We start from the raw sequence: 22,830 nt of genomic DNA, 5'->3' as shown, positions 1-22,830 counted from the left end.
CCTCTCTCTTTCTTTTAATAAAAGAAGAAAAATATGGATTATGTTTTTAAATATCATTGCCGATCCATATGTCTAGAGTTTTGGGCGAGCTGGGGAAAGAATAAAAAAGGCTCAAAGCAATAAATTATACTTTAAGTGCCTTTTATTTGATATCGGTAAGGTGAGAGATAGATATATGTAGAGGTGGAGAGAGATTTTACTCCACCCATTGATACAAGGTTTACTTAACAACTGCATTCGCAGATGCCAAAACCTATTAACTCTGTCAGTGGTAAGCCTATAACCACGCACGAAGACGCAGTGGGATCAAATCTGCTGGTATATATGTCTTATAAATTTCAGATTCCTTGGAGACTGGAGATTTGAAAATCTTCAGACACACTGTTTGTTACTGGTATTAAGCTATCATGATTCATTGCTTGTTTGTATCACTGGGATATATATATATTGCAAAAAACTTGCATTGTCGACGGTTGGGCAAGAAATAAAGAATAGTGTTAAAAAACAGAGTTGAAATTTATACGATTCCGAGGCAATATAAACTAAATATGCTCTGACTAGCCGAAACTGCCTGGACTTTTTAAAATCTCAAATTATTCTCGGCTGGAGATTATAGTCTTATCCTTCGGATTCAGAGACAAATAAAATAAAGTCGCGATTTTCTTTTCTTTTTTTATTTTTGTTCTTCCTTTGTGTGCAGTTGCAGTATACCTGCAGTGCACATCATGTAGGCACATTGGGGTTTTTTGTCCAAAGAACAGCAGAGTACCAATTTTGTATATAAATATGACTATATAAAGTGGTGAAATAATCTTATGGCCATTTTGAAAAGCGAAAAGGAAACGTGAATTGTTTGGGAGTAAAAATGTTCAAGATATGCAGCAACTATCACCTGTAGTAAGTATATCAGTTTTTTATATTATTAATATATTCAGACCTTTTTTTAAATTTTTTTTTTAAAATTTTTTTTTACTTTTGTATGTATTCTCCTTTGGTTTTGTTTCTGAATTTCTGAGCTGTCCATCAGAGTGCAGTGTAAATTTGCATTCAATGAATTGAAGAGATGGCTCGTCAGAGATCAGAGCTTGAACCGTCTCTCTATCACTCATGCTGCGAAGTATGTGTAAAAGTAAGAGGGCCTGACGTTTCGATCCCAGCAGGATCTTCTTCAGAGGCTGAATGACAAGTAACAGAAACTACAAGGGACAAAATACAAGCACAGAATACAGATAGGTTTAATGAGCAGGGTGAACACAAACGAGATAGATGTAAGAGGAATAGTTGAGAAACGGTGGAGAGAAGAAAGGAAACCAACAAGGGGGAAGAGGAGAGGTAGGAGATAAACTGTAGAGGGACAAAGAGAAGATTAAGGGAAGAGGGTAGGGAATAAACTGCAGAAGGCAAAAGACAGGAAAGTGTGAGGAAAATGCTGTGAAGTAGATATATGTATTGATAAAATGACTTCAGATATTGAATTTTGATGTGTTTTTTATTGAGATGCTCCTATGATGACTATATGAGACTAATTTTCCCAGCAGGTTATATTGCCATGTAAACCTTGATGGATTCCAGGGCTTTTACAATCAGGAGGTTGGAGGTGTTTGAGGGAGGGGGAGGGTGGGGGGGTAGGTGTATGCTGGTGGGCAGATGGGGTGGTGGACAGCAATATCAACAGATGCTCAAATTATTTACTAAAATAGCATGCAAAGAAATTGACCGTTAATCGGGTGTGTCAAAATTTACATTTGTAGCTATTTCATGTTATTGACAACAAACTTTCAGAAGGGGGTTCCGGCCATGCATGCAGCCCCCCATGGCCTTCTCTCTGGATCTGCCCTCAGATATAATGTTCATCTTTTTGTAATTAGCCTTTCAAATACGTAAACGGTTGCTTCTTCAAGGCAACGTTGATGATCACGTACTAACTTCTCTCTTCAGCTTCACGTCGTCAATAATGATATTAAGGAATGCCATATCACTTCTATTATGAGATATATGATATTATGGAATTGCCATATCACATCTGTAAATTTTGAAGCTGTTCCTTTGGTTGTAATTTGTGTTTTACATTGTTAGCCTGTGTTATTGATTCTTTGCCAGAGGCAAAAATGAATCTATTCAATGGTTTATTTCTTCCTGACGAGATCTGACAAAATGTTGTGTACTAGACGAACAAGTTCAGCCACTTTGATTGATAGGCCTTTATGCTGACTAAAGTTTTTTGAAGAAAAATTGGTTCGCTAATGAAGGAGCTGGTATTTTTTGTATAACGACCTCAAAACTATTCAAAGTTCATTTTGTATGCTGAAGTAATCCTTTCCCGGTTAGTTTTGAAGATGGGGTAGGACATGTTAACACAGTCTACGATATTTAAAGGTGCATTCTTGCTCCGTTTGCACTATTTACTTTGCTCCTGGCTTACCTGGCTCCTCACAACTTCAGCACTCTTGTTCTACCGTGCCTAGAGTGAAGTGGTAATCTTTTTGACACTTTACCAGATAAAGGTAATCCCTTTTCCCATTTGGGGAGTTTTTGGGTGTGTTTTGGTTTTTGCCTCTTTGGTTTTGTTTCTTTTTTCCCAGTTTTGAAGGCCATTAGCTACCTGTTCGCAAAAGGTGATCTGAATTCCAAAAACTCTAAGTAAAAACCACCAAACGAAGTCTTGATTACAAACAGTTCTTGAAAATATCGAACAGGTAAACTGCTGAGTAATTTAAAGACACGTTCTAGGCACCTTGGGTGGTAGAAATGAGAGGGAAGGTTATTAACCCGGAGGGTCTGGTCATAGAGGGCGTACAATGCTTAATAGATTAATAGATAAATGTGAAGCATTATTCTCATCCACACTCCTCCCACACCACCCCCACCCCGCCCCCATCCTGCACACACATACCTCTGTAAGCATGTCTTTACAGTTAAACATGTTACAACTTATACCATTTTCATAATACTGCAAAAAAATTGTAAATTTGATACAAGATTTTGATGCATTAAGGTCTGTAGCACTAAGCAGTGTACCTTTCTTTATAACTTGACCAATCAAGTTGTATTTTGTTATTATGTAGAAAGACTTGAAAGAAGTTTTTAGATTTTGTTGTTAATGATGATAATTAATATTACAAGAATGGAAGAAAATGCATAATTCCCAGCAACAAATTGGAATTGAAAATTAATATCATAAACTATTTGCTATAAACTAAATCTCACATTTTAGTGAAGAAGAAAAAAAAAATTATTACAAATTATTACTTAGATTTGATGAATTGTGAATTTGATTTTGAGGGAATATCTGGTAGGTATAATTTGTTAAACTTTCCCACAAATTGTTGACCAAATCCAAATTTATACATATCTTCTCTCATTATAGTGCTTGACTTGAGATAGGTCATGCATTTTAACTTGGACATGCATGAACACTGCTGATTCATAATTTAACGTTCTACCTGATCAGCAAAATAGGCCGGGAATTTTACTCTATGTATTTATTACTGTGAAGCTTGAATCCAAATCGTATCGATAGTAATTTACCTAATCGCCTGTTTCTTATACAGGAGAAATACAGACAAACAATAAATAAAAATTTCAAACAATAAATGAAAAAAGGTTGTTAGATCTTGCAAGTTATATTAACTACTCCATATTTCATGAATTAATAAGCTTTATTAAAAAAAAATTAAAGAAAAAAACATTAAAAATTGCCTATGTAAATGATTTGACTGTGAATAATACCATAAAATTGATCTGGCTTACAATGGCTGTTTTAACTAGAGGTATATTCAGAAGAGTAAATTACCCTCAGATAGTTCTTACCCTAGCTCTGTAACACTTAATACTTTATAGTTTATATAGATATATGTACAACAGCTGTCTGGTTCTAATTTTATTCACACTTGCCGAGATTTTTCCTTTCCTGCTGTTTTAATCAATACGACATCAGATGGTCTTTCTCTCTCTTCGTAACTTTCATTTACTCGCGTAATGCACAGCAAACAGGAGGGAGAAGTCCTGCTCTGAGAATCGTCACGTAATCAAAAGGAAAAAAAAAATCAATAGATTCGTTTCATGCAAGATGTTCTCCCCCTTTTTTTTTCTCTCTCTTTTTTTTCCCCACTTAACTATTTACTTCGTGAAGAGAAAACAAAAAAATATTAAAACAAAAAAACAGACACCTCTTGATTTGTTTAAAAAAAAAAAAATCAAGCAGGTGTTTTCTGATGCCGAACAGATTGTTAAAGTTCTAAGGATATATTCATGAATGCAGCAAGTGTTGGTTTTCATGCGCAAAATCCCACAATTTTTTTTTTATGTTTCCTTTGGTGTGTATGTAATGGAAAGACGATTTCACTTCTCAAAGCTGAAAGCTTCATTTTGTGTTTTCATTTTTGTTGTAAATCTATGTGGTACCATAGTCAACTCTTAACCAAGGGATATTAAGGTCCCCCCTCCTCACCCCCCTCCCATTGTGATGCTTGGCTCTTCCATCCTGCTCCCCATCTCTCCCCCTAGTGAGCTCTGTTGAGACACAAAACTACAGCCACTCTGCCACATAAATTTGCTCATGATGTGCATTTTATACAGTTGCATTTAAGTAAAAAATTTCCTACCCTCCACAATCCCTCCCCTCCCCCTCCCCAATCCCTCCTCCCCCTCCCTAACCCACATTGCTTGTTTGCCCCACTCATTAAGGCTGCATTTAGCATTGATTAATTTGCGACAAACCTCGTCAAAGAATATAACAAAATAGACATTTACAGTAAATTTTTGGACACAACATTTTGGACTTGGTAGCTTAAAGGAGAAATCAAAGGTGCTGTGACAGTGTATATGAAAATATCCCATATAGTTTAAATATTGGAAAAGGATCATCCAATTATCTGTGAAAATATTTTGCATTAAAAACAGAGTTACAACCTGCAATGCACACCACAGAGTTTAAGACGTAATACGATTCCATGGCGATCACATGGACATAACCTACAAACTTTAACCCTTTTAAGACACATACCAAAACAAATTTCTGAACATGCTTAAAACCGTATAAGCAATGTTGTCTTGATGGAGCATCAACCAACAAATATGTGTCACTCCACATCTCTAGTGTAAAATTAGCCATTATGACCACATAATATACATTTTATTTTTCTCCATGCCCCCTTCTTCCTCCCCATTTCCCCCTTTCTATTTCACCAATTGATTTTGCCCTGCAGTCCCTTCATAAATGTTTCTATTTCAGTATCTCTTCCTTATAGTTTGACCAAGGGATGGAAAAGACTTTAAGGTTGAAACATATGATTGAACTATGTGGCGCGGCAAATACATCATACACCTTACACTGTTCGATAGAGGGCGGCATACTTTGTACTGGTTTTTGGAACATGTGACATGACATCAGCACCCGTAGCCCATCAAGAACAAAATGGGCTGGGTTCCAAATACCGTGGGAGGCTGAAAGTGTATTTTTTGTCCTTATAAGTGCATTTTCCAATTCTGTGTTTTACACGTATATATATATATAGTATATATATATAGTCTTGATGATATTGTGTATCTACTCAATAATTTCTACATTTGTTAACAGTCACTTCAAACACTGCTGAGTCACTTTGTACAAGTTTGAAAAGGAAGGAAGTCGTCTTGATTCTATCCATTTGGTTTTTTATTTCTTTTGCTTTTTTTCTTTGGCTGTTTTAGCATAAAGAAGTTAAAAAAACCAGTCAGAATTCTTTTGGGGGGAGTTGCATTTAACTTACACCTTCTCGGGTCATAGAAGCTGAATACATCTAAGGGTTTGGACCCTTGGCAAAATAAAGGAATAATTATTAAAATGAATAGAATTATCAGAACAAATGACATAAGTTGATATATATTTTTCAAGGTTACAATATTTCTTTGTTGATTGGGTACGGTTTGTTGCTTCTTGAAGAATGCAGTCGGCCTCACGCTTCAGACTGGATCGCCAGCAAAAGGAGTTTTCTCAAAGTGTTTGAGAATTGAAGCGAATCAAAGCTTTTGTCCATTTGTAGATAAATACCTTCTGTAAGAAAAACCAAGAAAAGAAAAGACTTTGAGATACCATTGTTTAGTAAAGTTCCTTTGAACTTGGCCTTCTATCGTCATAACAGAGTATTCGATAGAAATAAAAAAGTGTTTTTTTCGTTTTGCTATAATGGTTTTATCAATAGAGCCTTCAGCCTTTTCTGATATTTGCACAATTCACAATACTCTTCAAGTTCAGGGTGAGCCGCTTTTTAACCCACTTTAGACAGGAGAACGTGTTTGTCTGATGTAATCCGCTTTGATTGTATTCAAGCAAGTCAAGATTCTCTTGGTTCAGTCTGTGTGAAGTCTCGGCTTAAAGTAGAGTTGTTCTTTGGGTTTGTTGACTCAGTTTAACTTAACCCCATCAATCTAATATGCTACATGTTAAAGTCTCTTCTACTGCCAGTTCCTTAAGACTGTCTGAGCTCAAAGTTCAAGTCGACATTTTGTTTACTCACAGCAGATAGTATAATCTTCTCAGATTCTTTGGACTCCAGAAGTCAAGTGTAGATCCTTCGGTTTTTTTTCATTCCTCGCAGATCGAGTGGGGCCAAGTTTGGAACCATATCTTGCTTTGTACCATTTTTTCTTCTTCCGAAGTCTTTGGGCAAGGTGAGCATAACTTTGTGAACTTCTGTATCGAATGTTTTTGCTATTATTTACTTATCTATCTTTCTTGTCTTACGTTTTTGTGTTGTTAAGGATAGTTGCCGAGCTTGTTGACTGCTTTTTCATATGAAACAAGTGTATTTTATTCCAAAAAGATTTTACCATTCATGTTCATTTCTTACCAATTCCTTATGGTACAAGTTTTCAGTTTGTATATATATATATATATATATATATATATATATATATATAAATAAAGTATGACCTACTCACTGGGTTGCCCCAAAGTAAATGTCCTCATTAAAACAGGACTGCTTGTAATTCCCTATATATATATGTATATATATATATATATATATATATATATATATATATATATATATATATATATATATATATATAAATATATATATATATATATATATATATATATATATATATATATATATATTCATACATGTACAATACCTCTAAAACTATAGACTTAAATGTATTCTTAGCGACATCATCACAGTCTTTTTACTTTGAATCTGAATATTTCTGTTATAGCATTACGTCAATTACCATCAAGTTTATTATTTTGTTGCACTGTTTACCTTATATTACAAGTGTTTATTAGAATGCGGTTTTGTATTTTCAATCCATTGGAGTTTTCTGTCTGTACCTTTTGTATTCTGTAACTATCGTGCACTTCCCTCTTTGGGATTTAAATAAAGTATGATCTACTCACTGGGTTGCCCCAAAGTAAATGTCCTCATTAAAACAGGACTGCTTGTAATTCCCTAACAGATTTGATTTACCTTCATGGTGAAGAGATTGAAGACAGGGAGGGGGTGGGTTTCGGGGGGGGGAGGGTAAACATGCATATTGATCTTAGCAATACAAGACTTATATCAAGATGTATTATATGTTGGGTTGTATTAACTAGGCAAAGGTCCTGGGGTTGTGGGGGTGTACACCACCTCCCCCCCATCCCCTCCCTTTCAAATCAACAAATAAAGAAAAATATAAAGATGTTGTTACCGCAACCTTGCATGTACCTCTATAGTTGTAGACATAAAATCTAGCCAAAATATGCTTCAGAATGTACTGCATTTTTTTTGTGCCTGGGGGAAGAGTCCCAGACCTGCCTGCTGTATATGGTAGCTAGCTTCAACATCTCCAGGGCCATATACCAGCTAATTGTTTCTAAAACAAAGTCTAGACCTACCCCTGGTATTATGTCCATATAAGAAGTACAGGCTTTGGATTGAAATGGCATTATTAATTGCTCAGCAAATTAGCTATTTTTGGAAAAAGTCTAAAGCAAATTTAAAATTATGCTATACTTTAAAGGATGACTAATATTTTTATATTGAGTTTACCCCAAAGTTATAATCATTGAAACCTGCCGTGTATACTTCAGGACAGGTTTTGATTTATGGTCATGTTGAAGATAACAAACTTGTGTAAACAAGTGCGTTCCCATATCAGCCAACCATGATTCCTAGCTATCACAGGCTCTGTATAATGCATCTGTTTGTAAACGTGCCTCACCCTGACCTATAGCCGTATAACGGTGTCAGCAAAAGGGAGTGGGTGTGGGTGGGGGGGGGGGGCAGGGTCAGGTCATGGCCAGTTTTGAGTATTCAATGGAGGGGTTTACTATTCAACAATGTATGTTAGCACAGAATTGCTGTTTGACCTATAAATTATAGACATAATTTATAATTTAAGTTATATGCCTCAGAATGCAATTCAATTCTTGTTTGGTGGGGGGACGGTCCCCAACTCCCGTACGAAGGGAATCATCCACTTTCAAACCGTGTAACATCCAAACATGTTAAGCTACCCCTCACCCTAACTAAGAGATCTTTCTGGTCACAAACCGTGCGATTGCTCCTGGTGAGGGATTCAAACCATCATTCAATCCAGGGGCACGGGGAGAGTTTTTTTTTGTGTCCCACACATTTACTGTACGGTTCCCTTCGTTTGCAAACCTTTTAGGTGTATGCCCGGTGATGTTTACTAAGGTATCGGTTGTCTTTTCTTACAGCAGTAGTGTAATGAACCACAAACAAATTTAACATAATCGGTAGTATCATTGCCGACAATAGGTGTTTTGTTGTTCCGCTAAACTGGAATGCAACTGCATTTCATACACTTTTACAGACAGTAGTAAATGGGTTAAAATCCCATACACTCCCCTTCCCCTATCTCATACAGACTGACCAACCCCCCCCCCCCGACCTCCTGCATTTCTACACCTGAAGTAAGTATGAAACTTTGTGTCATCTCAAGAAATTTCTCTCTATTAATAGAAATACATCTGTCTACAGAGATGGTGGTTTTGCAGTGACCTTGTGGCAAATTTTTGCTGCTAGGTGCATTACAAACACTGCAGCCATTGTTTGTAATTACAAAAGTCACACTAATTTTATGTGCTTGAGATTATTTTACTCATTAGGCAATTACTTATCTTGTTGTCAAGACTTGTGATATGTGAGGCATCAATGTTTAATAAGTGTACCGTAGGATTGTAAATAAAACAGCAGCACAACAGGAAGAAGATCAGACTATCTGCTATCTGCTTTAAAAGGAAACACAAACCCCACCATGGATATCTATGTGATAGAGATAACTGCCATTAACAACTTCAAGAAAAATCTATGGGAGATATCTCAGATTTAATGCTACTTCGCAAGCAAAGCTGAAGACTTTATCAAGTCTAAATATCATATCATAGAGCCACATGTGCTTCAATTTTTGTTTTCATGTGTTTTTTTTTTTGTGTGTGGATTTATTGCGATGTTTATTTTATGTAGTGCAGACAAGTTTTGCGAATGCTGCGTCTAAACATATCTGAAGCAATTTACATGACCTTATGAATATCATTGGTTCTTTCAGTGTCAACATTGTTTAACATTCTATTTTGAAAATAGCAACACCAAAACAAAGAGAAAGTAAAAGGTTTCATGTTAACTAGTGTGACTATGACATCACAGATTTTACAAAATAGCGGAGCTGCCAGATAGCTTTTGAATTACAATATCCCCCCCCCCCCCCACAAAAAAGGGGCAACTTTTTGCTTACCTCTGGCTGGGAGTGGTTCTTCACAGTGGTCCCTGTCATAAAGTTAACATGATGGTTGGATTTGTGTCCCACTTTAAAATACTTTTATACTATATATATATATGTATATATGTATATGGCTTATTTATATCTCCCCAAAAATTACTAGCAAGTTTTGATATGTGACTTCAAGAGGTAAACTTGCTTCATTTTTGAGAACTATAGAGAATCTAGAGAACTATAGTATCTGAACCAAGTTTTTGCTCAAAGCTTAGATCTCTATCCTGGATTTTGAATCCACCTTCTTTAAGTTTGATGAACAAGTCAATTTAACCAAGTTGGTTTGCTAGTTAACTTTTCATCTTCCATTGCCTGTTTTCATTTTTGGTCTTAAATTAAGAATTTCTTGTAACCAGCAATTGAGTTCAAATTCCAAATATTTACTTCATAAACTTTGGAAATCTTGTCACTTGATTATAAATATGGTACAATCGTAGCTTTGTTGCGGCCCACAGGTTTTGATGAAAAAGTTCTCCGTGACTTGCAAGAACAATTTTGTATGGCTTTTATATGCATTGCATGTGTTTTTATTGTCTTGCCACGTATGTGTGAAAGCAGGAACTTAATGTCCTGACTCATAACTAATGCCCTATTAATACACATACTAGTCTTGTTGGTAATAAGTTTTGGTGTACTTTTTGACAGTAAGATACCGTATAGACCTTCTTCCTGCCTGTCTTTTAGACAAAACAGATGATCTCCAGGGAAGAAACCCTGCTACTTCTTGTACTTAGGGAGAGGAATTTATCGTGGTGGTTAAATTACAGGATTTGTGACTTAAGTTACCAAATTAATTGTTGATATGTTGTAGACTGCTGTTATAAACAACGCTGTTATCAGGTGGGGGGGTGGGGGGTTGTACATATCTCTATATCGCTTTTTAACTTTTGAGAAACGACCCTAAATTAAACACCTGAGGCTCATTTATTAAAGTGGCTGGGCTAGTTTACTAGTAGTCTAAACCACAGACAATTAGAACAGTTCCTCAAATGCAAGACAACAGTCAGTAGGCAAAATGTAAGTAAATTTAAGGATATTAACTCTTTTTACAATGTATTACAAATTTTACAAGAACAATTTATGCAAATAGAGTATCATCTAAAGGGTGCACTGTCATTTTTCAGGCCAAAAGATCATGTTTTGGTTTCCATTATTACGATTTACGAAAATGATGGTTTAACGTTAATTAACATTTAGCCTTAAATGAACATTCCAGAGTAGCTATATAGAAACTGAAACATAATTACCGGCACTGAAACTTTCTCATTTTTAATTGGAGTATGCCGTTAATTAATTTGAATATAAAAGACAATCAGATTTGTCAATTTCTTGAAAAAAAGCAATCTATTTAGATTATAGGTAGACTGCATGGTATATGTTATAAAACTTAAAACCCCAAGGCTCAGTTCTACTCTTTTTTTTTTCCATGTTGACATATAATCATTTTATTCTACATTTCATTTTAGTTTAGTTTATTTTATACATTTGTACTGTCTCGCAAGTATTCTGTATAGATTTGATCAACTTTATTTTGCAAATAATATTAGTTGCTTTTTTTTCATCTAGCTTGAAAATGTGAAAATCTCCAGAACGTGACTTCCTTAATAATTCAAAGAAACGATCATGTAGTATCTTTGTTGAAATTGCTGAAAGTAGATGTACTTTGAAAGCATTTTTTGAAGCACAGACTCAACAAGGAGAGTAGTCTGTCGACGTTGACAATTATATCGACTAGACTCGAACTCCAAACTGAAGTGAATGCGTGTATTTCAGCACAGGTTACAGTGATGGGACCCGGTGGGCTGATCGAAAAACCAAGCCATCTCTAAAAATTTGTAAAATCACTGACATAAATCTCCATTTTTCACTTACACTTTAATTTCAAATTAATGAAAGGGAGGGAAGAAATTCATGAACATTCTTCCTTATTATTCATCATTTGGTGATATTCCCTTCTATTTTGATTTGTTTTCAGTGTAAAATTTGGCTAAAATTTGTCACTATTCCTGCCCGAGAATGCTTTGATCAACTGCATTTGTTGACTGTTACATGTACACACTGTATTTTATAGCCTATTAAGCAATCTTGCACACTTTCAATGAAACAAAACTTGACCTTTTTACTCTTGGGCAGCTCATAAGTTGACCATTGACCCATGTCTCAAATTTATTGGAATGGTCCCACAAAAGATGAACAGATCTTTTCCATACTTTACCATAAAGAATCAAGCAACACCTGATCGCTCCATAATTACACAATCGGACATCTAATAATAATAATTTAATAATAAGGGTTGGTTTATATAGTTTCTATGGACTTTCCAACTAATCTATAAATAACCGGGACCTCCTGAAGCATTAGCCTTATAGTGCACAGCAATGAAAGAACAGGTTGGATAGGCCTAGAGCAAGTATGATATCGCACTGTGCCATAATAACTGCTGTAACTTTCTTGAAAGAAAAGTTTTGGTTGCAAAATATTCTGTTAACTGTCTCCAGTTGACTAATTTTAGCAAATTTTATGCAAATATACCTCGGCAAATGCTTAAAGGAAATTTTTCCATCATGAAAAGCATATTTTCACGAGTAGTTCGGTCAATGGGGCATTACACTGTCAGGCTTGAAATGTGTAGAGTTGCACACTGGCAAGTTATGCAACATTTTCATAGATCTCTACAAAACATTGTTGGAGTAAACCATCGCATGTGTTGCTGTTTAAAAGTAATGTTAGTATAGAAATAATAAATATAAATATGCAGCCTTACCGTATAAATCAGTTCACAGGTTACCACGAACAGTCTGTTTACACAGTCTTACCATTATGTGACTGGAGGCGTGCATAGCCATATATACGTAGTAACATTATACTATTGTATGGCCCTATAGCAGGGGCGGATCCAGGGGGGGGCCCGGGGGGCCCGGGCCCCCCCTTTTTGAAAATCCTGATTTTTTTTTTTTTTTTTTTTTTTTTTTACCGCGTTCGAGGGAAAGGGCCCCATGCGTGATCAGTGGCGTAGCTACGGGGGGCCTGAAATTGCAGACATGAGATCCATATTTTCAGGCTAGGTACATGCTGCTTAGAATACTCGGGAAGTGCCGTTTTCGGCCATCTGGGGGTTTGTAAAGCCAAAAATTTTCTTGGACGCTCCGCGCCAACCGATGATGGCGCTCCGCTTAGATAGTCTTACGTTCAGGCGCGGCTGGACCAGTCAGACCCCCCCCTGTCACAAATCCTGCATCAGCCCCTGATATGTCATTGAATATTCCACAAAACAACTTTTTATGTCCACGAAACTGTCGAAAAACATGATTTTCACTACTGGTAGAGATATAAAATATTGGGAATTCTGAATTTCCTGCAAACATGCGGCTGTGCCTGTTCAATACTCACTACTGTATCGCCTTAAAAAATGATGAGTGGAAATAGTTTCTCCAGGACCATATCGTATCGTGGGTATCGAGTGCGTCTGATATACGAACGTACGTAGTAGTACGTACGTACGTACGTCTATGATGATATGCACTGTACTGTACTGATAAAAACATAGGTGAATTTCACTCCATGGGAGTGATCACTGAGCACATTCCGGTATAAGAGTGAATTTCCACTCCATTGGAGTAAATCTTAACTCCTAATAGAGTTATATTCACTCATATTAGGAGTGAGGGTTAACTCCAATAGAGTTAAATTTCACTCTTAATTTGAAGTGCGCCGAGTGATCACTCCAATGGAATGAAATCCACTCATTTGTTTTTAGAGTGTTGCTAGATATATGAAGAAGAAATTTACATACCAATACATGTTATCGGTCATCGATTGGCACAAAAAGCCAGATTCTGATGACAGCTGCCTCAAGAAACCCAATAAATGGCCTAATAAGCACCGAGCCACCAATGTGGACCATTACCGAAACATCGATGCGTGTTAGTCTTCCACCCCCTTCCTCTAATGCTATTTAAGTCCACATGTGGGCATATCCTGCAAATCTACCGGTAGCCCACAGGGGTTTGAGTTGGGAGAAAGGCCTTGACAGCTTGAAACGACAAATGATGCCAACTTCCCTCAAGTTAAAAGTCTGGCTGAGTTGGCAAGGCCAGTCAGCATGAAAGAGAAAAAACTTTTTTGCATTTCTGTCACCAAAGTTGCACATCTTTTTGGTTGCTATTTTGCCTCACAGGTGCCATCTCCTGCGATCTGGGGGGTGCTGAAATCTCAAATTTTCTCTGTACGCTCCGCGCCAACCAAGGTGGCGCTCCGCTTAGATAGTAAACTCCGCCCCCCCACAAGAAAGAACAGCCCCCCATGGCCCCCACTCAAAAAATCCTAGCTACGCCACTGTGCGTGTAATTTTTTGTAAAATAAATTTGCAAAAAGAGTACACCATCATTCTGATAAAGTGAAGGTGAGAGGGGCACTCTGACTGCATCAATAGTCTCCATCTGGAAGGGGGCATCCAAGATGAAATGGCCTGGAGTAGCCTGGTAAAAAGTAGTTTGCATCACCACCTACTCCCCAAAGACGTAAATCCCAGCTCATTGCTCGAAATTGCAAATATATGCCCGGCAAACCATGAATACATGATTTATTGGAAATAAATTTTACTCAAAACTTTCACGAAAAGTAGCACCAGATTGCACCAAGGACCTCCATATTTTGTGAAATTTTCCAAAGGGGAGGGGGGCACCCACTCCCCTTAGACCCCTCCCCCAGGACGACGATTAGGCATTTCCCATCTGGGCCCCCCCTTCGGCGAAATCCTGGATCCGCCACTGTATAGTATAGGCTGAGTACGGTTTTAGGATGAATGGGTAATGAGCGGTTACCGGGGGGAACCGACTGGAGTTAGCGAACAGGGTACCGGGGAGAAAAACAGTTTTTGGACGGTTCGCATCACTAATAAGTCATACAAAAATCAAAGTAGAATATTAACATTTACTGTTTGGAGTGAGAACAGGCCAATATAGGGCTACGTTTGAAGCATTTCAAAGCATTATAGACTCGACAAGCATTAGTTTGTTGAAGTTGACAAATTTATACTGATTCTCTCTAAAATGCAGTGACTGGATGTTCAGAATAAATGATACAAAAATTGTAACTAGTATAAGGTGATATTTTCTCTGATTATGATTAGTATTATTATGATTAGTTTTTATTCCTGTTTTTGTCTTTGGTTGTTGTTGTCATCGTCATTTTCGGTGTCATATCGTGGAATTGTTTATTTGTTCCCGGAATCGAAATGAAGATGCTGGATAATCTCTCAGAAGTAAATAAGGAATGCCGATAACGACAATATGAGGGCATATTCTATTCTAATCAATCATATACACAGCCAGACCTGCAAACTTGAGGGTTTAAAACCATCGAAATCCAAGGCGAAAGAAATGAAAAATTTGTTATCTCCCGATATCAGAGAACGATCTCTAGATTTTGGGTTTTTGATGGCAGGACTTGCATATTTATAATACACTTGCAGAAAATCTGTGGCAAAATTTTGCTGGAACTGTTTGCCCTCGGGAGGATTTGTGTTCTACTTCGTTCGCCTCCAGTGAATGTACTTTGTTCGACTCCAGTTTTTTTGGAGCAAAACTTTATGGTTACGGGCAGAAGTTGTTAAGAATATCTGAGGGTGTCGTCCTTGTATTTTGTGTCGGGGGAGATAACTTAACGATATAATTCAAGATGGATCATGATTTTGGGAAATATGAGGGTAAGGTAATATTCTTGCCTTCCTTTCCCTCATAAAATGACCAGCCTGGATATATAAAGTAAAAGGAGTGACGATCTAACGCAATGAACATATAGATCTTTTTCTATTTTAAATCACTTTTTGAGTATCTAATATTATGAGCGAAACGCTAGATGCTTTGCGTGCCGTATCGTAGGCCACATGCGGTGCTTCAGATCGTCAAGGAGCTAGAGCCTGATCGTGCAGCTCACGCGATACCCTGCCAGCAATATTTCTAGACGGGCGATAGTTTTAAGGTAAATAACAAAGGATTATTTGTCATATTTTTTGATCACGTAGCCACCGATGCAAAGTGACTATATATATTTTTGCTTTTATAAAATTGGCCTGCAAAATTTTAACTATTCACAGATTTTTTTTCGATGGCTAGCGACTTGTCAAATGGACCATAGAACTTCTTAAATCTGCCTGCCACTGTGACAGGTTTTGTATATGTATATATATATATATATATATATATATATATATATATATATATATATATATATATATATATATATATACAAGAATGTTCAATGACTTTCACATGCATATATATATATATGAACATTATATTATATAAGTTATAAAGCCAAGGGAATTGATTGTCTTGCAGTAGGCTAATGCTGTGAAGTTATTAATTACTTGCTTCTATTTCCTTGTAATGAGATTAATTTCCTTGAGTGAGTCCACTTCAAGGTTTAACTTTCTACTTGAGATGACATTGTCTTTGCCACTGCTGAAACAATCTCTTCCGTGACTTTTTAAATCCTTACTAAAACAAAACAATGTGAAACCAAAAAGTGAAAACCAGATAAGGGCCGATATATGTTCAGTCCTCCAGGATTGAGCAGGTGACTTTTGTCATTGATATCTGCAAAGTGTTCAGCAAGTGCTGCAAATATATTAAAGATTGAGTATATCTGGGAATATCATATTTAAAGAGCGCATGTCGTTGCCTCGTCCATCAAGCTCACACTCTATTACACATTCATGTCAAAAAAAATCTTCATCAAAACTCGAGCCTGTAATCGATAAAGAAATTTATCAAATAGTGAGTGACTTAAAGATTGCATATTTTGGATAGATGACATTTGAGATGCAGAAATATTTACAGTTAATCAAACATTCCAAATTAATTAGGATAACTCAACAGGAAGATTGTAACAGCCTAAATATAGCTTTTGAAGAACATTTTTATCAGGTGACAGACCCCCCCTCCCCTCCCCCCAGTCAGAATAGGTTACATTCAATCAAGCATAGCTCTAGTTAGGGGTAAAATACTAAGGTGGGGGGGGGGTATAAGTAGCAGTGTGGAATGTATTTACTCATCCACATTGTATGCCAACACCCCCCCAGAATATCCATTTAAATTTTCTGGAAGCTAAATAAAATATGTTTATACTCTTTAAATCCATTCTTCCCCCCATCTGACCTCAAAAAAAAAATATTTAAAATTATAATAGTTTTACAAGTGTTTCATTCTTTTCTTTTTAACGACTAGAAACATTTATTGGTCATAAAATACTTAAGTGACCATTTTTATTGCCAACCTCCCCTCTTCTTCAATTGTCCTTCTTTTAATAGAATTTTTTTTTTCTTTATCTGTATTTTAAAGTTTTCCCATTTTAATTGTTTTCCTTTTGTTACTACACTTTCACTTTAGGAATGTAGATTGGCTAAGATGGTTTCAATTTCATGTACTTTTCCATCTGGCTCCATTCAATATCAAGTGTTTCATGTTTCCTTTTGTTCTCACATTCCCCACTCTTTTTTTTTAACATTTTTTTTTCATTAAATGTTTTAATGCTTTTTATCCTTAGTGTCAAGATTGAGATCTATATTGACATGTGACTTTCACAGAGAAAGAATTAACTACATGTAAACAAATAAATTTTGATACTTGTTATTAATTTTTATTTTTTCTGTGTGGGATGGGGGGGGGGGAGAAGACTGGAAAATATGTACTTTTACAGTTTCTTTGGAGGTCAAAAGTCAGTTGAGGTCAACAGAGGTTAAATAAACATCTAAACACTTTAGAACATAGTACATCTAAACTTAAAAGTGCAGTAAAAACATCATCATTCTTTTTGTGTAAATCCACTGTGTTGAGTAGAGTAGCCCTGTTGATTTTTGTGGAGGGCAAAGGTCAACCGAGGTCATGTGTATCTGAACAACTTATGAACATGATAACTCCACAAGCTACACTTTGACAAACTTCACACTCGACAATATAGGCACCACTACTAAAGCCTGCTTGCCTTGTGCCTTGTACATTTCTGGATGGTTCTGCAACATTTTTTACACAGACCATTATTTCACAACATTATTAATCTGTAATAATTTAAAATTTCGAGGGTCTGACGTTGCGGTCCTAGCAGGATCTTCAGTTAAAGCCTCTGAAGAAGATCCTACTACTAGTGAAACATCAGGCCCTCCAACTTTTTACAATTATCTACACAGGCTTTGTGTAACGGGGGGGGGGGGGGGGAATGAAATACCGTGTGCTTTTCATACATCAAAGAAAGATGCAAGAAATTGAGGAAGTTTTCATATATTGGAGCAAACTGTGGAATTTTAATCATTCTCTAGATATTTGCATAATTGTCTTTTTGCTGGCATTTCCCAGAGTTGGGGCTGAAATGTAAAATTTCTTAGATATCCTTATCACGATAATCACGCTTTCATGATCTAAATTGTAAATAACCTCTCAGTGTACCATGCAATGCTCTGCCTGCCATTTAATATGCAGGTACAGAGGAGGGTGCATAAAAGTAATATATATTCCTTTCCCATGTCCTATCAATGGTATCTTAATCCTATGTATAGTCTCTACATGGACCTTAGAATATTTTGTTGCTGGTCTTGAGACACACATAGTTGGTAGTCTGAAAGCTCAAATTTTCTTGAGAGTTTCATATTGAAATTAGTGTAGATTCCATTTGGCATCTCAAGTAAAATGTTGGTATTGATGGAAACATTTTCTCCTTTTGTAACATCTCCAGGGGGATAATTTTTCTGGGGTATCGCACAGCAAACTGCTATGCCAAATCTTCAAATATCTATATAACCGTAGGGGCTGGGCCGGGGTTCAATTTAAGGCTTGATACCTAACCTTCAGTACTTACTTAGGGGGGTGGTGGGGGGTGGTATATAAATGCACAATCAAGTTGTCCACTCAGGTAGGTGTATTACCAAGTAGCCAGTTTCTCCTCTAACCAGACGGGTGGTGATCTTAAAATAAATTATCAGATTTACATTGCAAATTAAGCCAATTAATTAAGGTGTGCTGAATATGTGCAGCAGCAACTAAAAAGTGTACATTAAAGCTGTGTACAATTGAAGAATATTAACAAAGTGCAAAAATGTATATATGCTATTTTTTCACAGGGGCAATATCAAGCATTGGTAGTTTATTATTTGATTTCCCTCTGTTCATCATCCAGCATAAAAAAATAAAAAATTACCAAATCCTGAAAACCTGTGAAGCTCTGCTTCAACATTTGACATTTTTTATTGTTGTATACCGCCCTCAGTTTCAGTTCAGGCACTCCTAAGTTTAAGTTTAAGTTAAGTTTTAGTGGTTAAAGTGGCTCAGTCTAAGTGGCTTCTCCTCCCACTTGAGGATATATTTTAATCTCTTTTCCATTTTGTTTCCATTTTCACTTTCCATTCTTATCGATCAAAAAGATGTCTATAGAGATGCATTCACATCAATCTCATATGTAAGCTAGCCAGCTAGCTAGCTTGAAGAAGATTTTTGTTCAAAACCTACACTGACTAATGTTCACTACTGAAGGTAGACTTAGCAGCTTTGTGCAGACCGGATTGTTTCAGTAGAAAATGTCTGTGAAGTTTTTGACCAGGGTTTGTTGAACAATGGACCTTTCAGTTAAATCTCTGTCAAAATTTTCCAAGTTTTAACGAATGTGTGAGCTTGATATACACAGCAGTAGAAAACTGGTATGTAGTGAAAACATAATTTCTTTTTTTCAATTTTTTTTTTTTTACATAAATTAATCCATTGTGTGGTCATTGAATAATGTTAATTTCCCCTGTTCATTATATTCCCTAATATCCATGGTAGAAATATTTCAGTCAACTTAATTGTTTTATTAAAGTACATATAACTTGTCACCTGTTCTGTTTGTATTAAACGTTTAATACAGGATATATAGTTACAGTGGAATATTAGAATGTAAATTACATTCTTTACATCATGGAAACGTAACTTGTGTTTGAAACCATGTAAAGATATGTGCTGATACTGTTTTTAACACAGAATGTAAGATTTTAGGTTTACAGTTTTTGTGTCTCCGTCATGGGAGTTTACATGCATGTATTTAATATTCCGTACAGGATTCAAAGATTTCATGTACGTGCGTCCCTAATCTTTCACTCCATATAGATATCCCTGACCTTGCAATCTCCATAGGCATGTGTAGAAATCATACAGAGACTGAATACAGAGACTGAAATCATGCATTTAGCAAAGTGTCCATATTGAAGGATGACTTTAGACGGAAAATTTAGTCATCTTAATATTTATGTAGTCTGCATAATTGCTCATTGTACTTCATTGTATAGTTTATAATTTAGTCTCATATAACTCCACCCAGAAAAAGTGCATTTCTTCTTACTTTCATGTAAACATTTTATAACAAAACACTGAATAACGTAAATCGACACCTGCACAAGTTTTGTAATAAATATGTCATGTCGTTGAGTGTCATGATAGTCTTATGTTTTCCTGTTTGTTAACTTTTGTTTTGCCTATTAAGGAGTTGACCAATTGGTGTGTGTGTCTGTTTGTGTGGTAGACTAAGTGGTTCAGTCACTTTGATTGATGAACCTCTTTTAAATGGGTTTGGAGGACCATATTTCAAAAACTCAAAAACTGTTATAGAAATGTCACCTGGCCTGATGGAAATTGTTTTGCGGGATCTATAACATACAGTAAGTAAGGTCAATTCTGTCCAAGCTGGTCAGTGGACAAAATTCCTCTTTTGTATTTACTGCAATATATTGTGGTATTCTCTGCATCTTTTCTACATTGGTTGCTTTTGTTTCACTCGTATAAATACAGTTCACGTTCGAAGAAGTCTTCAGTCTAACAAGCATTTTGTGTTCAGTATATAGTCTTGTACTCAGAATATGTCTGCTAAACATTGTTAAGATGACTGCCTGCTATACCATGCCCCTCCCTCCTTCCCTCTCTCCAACCCCTTCCACCCATCCTTCATCCCTTTCTTCTCTTCCCTCCTCCCTCCCCCCTCCCTCCCTCCCTTCCAAGTTTAAAGATTTGATCTAAACTCTTATCTCAGCATTAGAATAGGCTACAATGACTGTTTTCACAAGTTTTAGTAGGTGATGTGAACTGCTTCGACGAGGGCAGTCTTTCATTGCCATCCTGCGAGTGATGCGTCATACAATTATTTAATCCGAATTAGACCTCTTTAATGTTCACATTCACACCATTAATTTTTAATCTGTATGTTTATTTACAAGCTTTAATATTCCAGGAGATCTTCTAGACAAAATTTTTTAAACTTAATTACCAAGACGCAAAACTGGATCAATCCCGATGATATATATATACTCCATGCAACAACTGTTTTGAAATTATAAGGATTATCTTAAATATGGGAAATGACAACTTATGTTGAATTTTTCAGAGTTAATGACTTTTCCTGTCATTTATGCATTTGGGCAATCCTGATTATATTAACCCATATATTAATTATCAAATAAAGATATTATCATCTGCACATCGCTCACCATGCGGTACTATGCAATATGTGAAAGAAAAAATCCTACCGTTTTTAATATATACCCTCAAAAAGTCTTTGGGGTTAAATTTGCATATGTTGTATTGTTCTAGCAACTCCTGCAGTAATTTATAAGCAAACAAAAAACATTTGAATTGAGTAATGGTAGAGTAGGGTTGTATAACAGATCAAACAATCGAGTTTAAGGTAGATCTCGTTTATAAAGTGTTCATTATTAATTTTAGATATTTTCCTGTCTTTATTGTTATAACCAAAGTTTTAGAAACATACAAAGAGGGAAATAAATTCCATCAGGCTGTCTTTTGTTGGTGGATGCATGTTTTGTCAGGACAATCAATTCAGTAGAATTTTGTTATTGTTCTTCTTTTATGGTTGAAAATCCAAAGCTGATTTAAAAAACAAATAATAACATTAATGTCAATATTCTAAAAACTGACCATACTGTAGCATTCTATGTTTGCCCACCAGCAACTTGTAATGTTCATGTACATAAGGACAAGCCATCCTTGTGAGTTTGGGATATAACAATGTCTTATGTCTTAATCTTTATTTGTGATTAGAATTTATTCAAGATTCATCAATGGGTTGGTTTACTATCGATCAGTCCTCAAAACCAAATTATAGAAACACTTGTTTATCATAGACTACTATGTACAGTGGCTTTTGGGCGTCGGCTCATGTTCTTTCCCAGAGTGTGAGCAATAACGTGGTCATCCTGTTTTCAGTTAATTCCTTTAATTAAACTGATAATTAAATACCATCCACAGAAATAGAAATTAGATATCAGTTATGGTCAATTTTAGAGGTGGTCGGTTTTCTGTAAAGACCCGAGTTTGAGCACAGAGTCAGTGACAAATTACTTGTCATCAATAATCAGTTTACTGTAAAACAGACTGTAACCAGGCCAACCGATGGGGTCTATACTGTTCTAGAACTAGAATTGATGTGTATCTTAGTCATTTTGCCTCTGTAAAAGTGCATAAAAGCTGATTAGTTTATCCACCCATGACAAGCACAGACCATATGAAATTATAAAGCAGGATGTATAGAACTATGTTAGTACCAGTAACATTTTCAATCTGAGATTTCTTGATTGCTTGTTGATTCCTTTTCGTCAGTTTCTTTGTGTGAGTTTTGTAAGTGTCCTTGACCAAGTTGTTTCTGTTGCCTGGCAACCTTTAAAAGAAAAGAATATCTACCCCCCCCCCAAAGAAAAAAGAATAGAGAAAAGGGTAACAGAATGTTACAAGCTATGTCTGAATGCTTGATGAAGTATTCTGACTAGATTGAAGAATTTATTAAGAATATGGGAATACTGCCCTCAGTGACACAAAATAACTGGCTGACTGCCCAGTCAGGCACTGGGGCAGTGCCTAAGGTACCAGAGAGGGCGCACAATAGTCTCCATAGGGTCTGCATCAAATTGTAAATGAAGCACAATTCCATATTTGACTATTCTACAGTCTCCCAATTCTCCCTAACCCCACCCCCCCTCCCCCCAAAACACCTCCACCCCCCACCCCCAAAAAAAACACAAAGAGTAAATACATACATCAT

General features: G+C 36.2%; 1 protein-coding gene across 1 annotated transcript in view; it reads left to right on the top strand.

Annotated features, from left to right (window-relative positions):
- LOC139970644 (prospero homeobox protein 1-like) overlaps positions 1-22,830 on the top strand; it is an 87,020-nt gene that overhangs the window by 36,689 nt on the left and 27,501 nt on the right. Inside the window, exon 5 of the mRNA XM_071976508.1 lies at positions 6,579-6,651. The gene's annotated coding sequence lies outside the window, so the exon portion shown is untranslated. The remainder of the gene's footprint in view (positions 1-6,578; positions 6,652-22,830) is intronic.

Source organism: Apostichopus japonicus, chromosome 8 (genome assembly GCF_037975245.1).
Source record: "Apostichopus japonicus isolate 1M-3 chromosome 8, ASM3797524v1, whole genome shotgun sequence".
NCBI classification, from domain to species: Eukaryota; Metazoa; Echinodermata; class Holothuroidea; order Aspidochirotida; family Stichopodidae; genus Apostichopus; species Apostichopus japonicus.
Note: the sequence above shows the minus strand (reverse complement) of the source record. Positions and strands in the feature narration are given on the sequence as shown.